Source organism: Gavialis gangeticus, unplaced genomic scaffold, assembly GCF_001723915.1.
Source record: "Gavialis gangeticus isolate Ggan-Ray unplaced genomic scaffold, GavGan_comp1, whole genome shotgun sequence".
In the NCBI taxonomy this organism is placed as follows: Eukaryota; Metazoa; Chordata; order Crocodylia; family Gavialidae; genus Gavialis; species Gavialis gangeticus.
The window spans coordinates 226834219-226838531 of NW_017729032.1; positions in this window are offsets into that span (position 1 = coordinate 226834219).

A 4313-nucleotide genomic window follows, 5' to 3' on the forward strand; every position below is an offset into this window, starting at 1 on the left:
CTAGAATGGTCTGACCCCTGCTTTTTTCTCTAGCTAGGCCTGCCCGCCCAAACCCACTACACCGGGGTTTGACTCCAAGGTTCTGAAAATTTCAAAACATTTTGACTTGCCCCATTTTGTTTTGAGGCTGTTTTGAAGCTCTGTGTTTCATTTCAATTCAGCTGTTTCAAGCTCAAAACAAGTCGAAACAGCGTTGAAATGAAACTGTCAGCGAAATTTCACACAGCCCTATTAAACAGTAATGGTAGCTAAATTCTGCCTCGTGGGAGACTGCTGTTGGTGCCATAATTTTTGCTTTACTACTTATTTCACAAAGAACTGTTCATTGAAGTCAAGGGAAACAGTTCTATTTAATTTCACTGACCATTAGATTCTGGTTTTAAATCAAGTTATTCTTAATCAAAATCCAAGCAAGTCAAAGGAGTTCACCAGCATAGTGAGGTGAAGTGATTTAAGGGGCAGTAAGTGTATTGTTTTGGCCTTTAATGATAAGCCTATTATAGTGAAAAATTATAATGTCAGCAGTCATGTCCATAATCTGTCTCACATATGCCAAAATATGTCAGTTATTTCTTGTCAAAATCTGGCTGGTTATTGAGTACAAGTCCTAAATTTGTATGCCAATTATGCACAGTAGTATATTTTCCATTGCTGTTCCATCTGCACAAGCTACGCCAGATGCAGTTGAGCTGGAAGAAGTCTCCACTGAAGAGAAACAATGGGAGAGGTCCATACAAGAAACAACATTCCACTCTGTAAACTACTATTTTTTTTTTGTCATAATTAAGTTGTTTCTAGACTCTAACTAAGCTGTGTCTAATTTCCTAAAGCCTATGCACCAGCTGGGATTTATCAGAATTTCCAACATCTGGTTCAAATGGGAAACTGAGGAATAAGAAATCATTCACAGACTGGATTGTGTTAAGTATGGTTTAAATAAGAACTAAAGATTCTTATCCCATTATATGGCTTAGCTTTTGTGGCCTCTTTATTCCTTTCAGTTCTTCTCTTGTTTGCCAGAACTGCCCCCACCTTGCTTTTCTCTTCTTCCTTCCCACTTCTTATATTCAAATCACTCACTCTACTTTAAGACAAACAAAAAACTAGAACTCTTATTTCCAAAATGATACCTTTTATTAGCCCAGCTGGGAAATCACAAGAAAATTGTCCTTTTCTGTAACTTTTTGGAATCAAAGTCCCTTTTTGTCAGGCTCTGGGAATTGTATAGATAGTACAAGATGGTAAAAAGGAAGGGACTTTGATCCCAAAAGCTTGCAGAAAAAGACAACTTTCTTGTGATTTCCCAGTCAGTCTAATAAAAGGTATCATTTTGGAACCAAGAGTTCTAGTTTTTGTTTGTCTTCCTCTCTCAGACCAACACAGCTACCAAATACACCCCTCACTCCACTTATATACTACTCTATGCTTGCCCTTTTAAAACATCTGATGACATGAACTTGAGTTCACAAAAGCTTATTTTCTCTCTCTCTTATTTAGTTAGTGTATGAAGTGCATGTCAACCCTGCCTTCTGTCCTCTTTGGCTTTGCCATATAAGATGATAAACATTCAGGCTTTTATTTTCATATATATATAAGCAAGTATATATCTTGTCTTTTTTTCCCCAAAAGCACCTTCTATACAAGTCTATTATGCAAGGAAGCAATTTAGACTCTTTTATACAATTAAAGAATGAGAATGTTTTAAATTCAAATTGTTATATACATGAAACACAGCCTGTATAGTACTTATTTATCACCAATGTGTAACTACTTCTATAAATATATTAATTTCTGAACACAGATGTAAGCCTGAAATACATAGAGGGGGTTTCCTCTCCAGTCTTCCTAATAGGTTGCTGGAAATCTCTTCCTCATAAAAATCTTGGAATGGAACCTGTATAGAATCATAACATTAAGATTCCCTTGTCTAGTATAAAGAGATTTTTCTTATCTTGCAATATCCAGCAGGTAACCGATTCAAGATGATTTGCATTTCAAATACTAGGGTATAATTGGGTGAAGTGTTCACAGTAACAGTTTAACAGATGAATCCTAAAGACTATTCTCTTTCTGTTTGCAAATTATCCACAAACAAATATGAGCTGTATAGCATATGTATAGTATGTTAAACCTATAGATTTCTCAAAAGCAAGACTAAGAGTAACTGAAAAGAATGGGAAAACATTACTTTCTGTTATGGTCCAGCTAACCAAAACTATACTTACAGTATGATGGTCTCTACACTAGCTGTTACCATAGAGGAAAGATCTGAGGGTCATTGTGGACATTTCACTAAAAACATCATCTCAGTGCTCAGAAGCTATCAAAAAAAGCAAACAAAATGTGATGGATTGTTAAAAAGGGAATTGTAACCAAAAAGAGAGGTATCATCATGCCCCTTTATAAATCCATGGAATGTCCAAACCTGGTATACTGTGCCCAGTTCTGGTCCTCACACCTCAGAAAGGATACAAAAGTATTAGACAAAAGAATGTACAGAGAAAGGCAACAAGGATGCTTAGTCTCTCCTTTTATGGAAGCCCCTCCATACGACTAAGAGGCTAAGCTGGTTCAGTTTAGAAAATGATGCTTGGCGGGGGCCATGATAAGTGTTTACAAAGCACTAATGGTGAAGAGGAAGTATATAGGAATTTATTATTTTCTATCATAATACAAGAACTAGAGGTCACATAATGAAACTAGTAGGTAGCAAGTTAAAAACCTAACAAAAATAACTTCTTACCTGATAGAAGAGACATTCAGTTCAAATTAGGCCTCTAAGTCACTCAAGAACTTAGAATGTTACCCCAGTCTTTCAAGTGTACATCCTCTGGTATCCAACTGTATGATAAAATTATTTTTGGCTATTTCAGAAATCTACATTTTTCCCTACGTGGAATCAGGTCATTACTGTACCTTGGGGGGATGGCTCAAAATAGTGCATTAGAATTCAGGCATCCTCATAAAAAAGCTGCCACAAGATAATTAAACATAGGCAATCTTAAGCATGATTCCCTAACTCAGACATGTCTTGGGTAGCCCTGCTTAGATTCTTCTTAGGAATTTTCTTAATTGTGTGACGAATAGTTTGATGCAAATACATTAATCTCTTACAAGCACTTTCCTTTTTCCTGCTTAAAGAATATCCCCCTACACACATTTCAGAGACCTTATTTCAGCATGACTAATATTTAATTGCGTTGCTTTAAGGGAGCAATCAGTTAAAATATTTAAAACCAGACAGAGAATTGATAATGCTTGCTGTTTTAATTTACCATTTTGGTGCAAAACTAACATGAGAAAGTTTTCAAATCCTCTATAAATTAGACAGGTATAGGACAGAGTTGGGGGGGGTGCAGAAACTAAACCCCATCTGAAAGATACTTGGCACAATTGTTTGGTATATAATGTTTCAAAAATCAGGAAACTGCTCTGTGGTTGGGCCTTTCAGATCTGAAGCACTGTTTGGCCTGTTTCAAAACACTCATTAGTGAAAAGTCATTTGCAGCTAAGCGCTGCACCCTAGAATGAAATGAGTTGGCTATTGCTTGTAACCAAGGTGGTATTTTCAAAACAATTTTAAAACGTTAGCGGTTTCATAAATGCAAATGTGTACATGCCTGTCAAAAAAAAATCATGTTGGTTTTCAGGTAAAATTTGTGAAGTGGGTGGAAATGAGAAAGGGAGGCATTGACTGCTGAAAAACAAAATGCTCTACAAGAGTCAACATTTTTGGTAGACTATATTTGACAAAAACTAACCACTACTTTTGTTGTACCATAGATACTATCAAAAAGACTAGTATTGCTAACTCTGTTAGTTTTTGTCATGTGGACACCAGCTAATTGTATCATATAAATAATATGTATAGCTCAAGGCATCATCACTGAACAGGAATTAGTTCTTTAGTAGAGAAGTGCTATTAGGAAGTGACAGTGCAATACTACTACTACTACTAATAATAATAATAAAGGTGCCAACCCTGAAGAGCAGGAAGTGTATTAACTTTACTCAACTGAAGAGTCTCATTGGAGGTGTACATATTGATATTTGAAAGATTGGGACCCAAAATCATAGTCTGCCAATTCAGAATAAATCTATTCAGATGGACTGACAATTAAAAAGTGCCAGGAGATTTTAATGCAATAATTACCTATTTGTAGAATTAAATTAATAACTACAAAATTATTATTGTTCCCCATTGCTAATTTTCATGAATATTCAGCAAATGAATGAATATGAGTTGCAAATCATGAGAACAATAGTTTCCTCATAATAATTAATGAAGAATGATGACAATTTAAAAATATTTG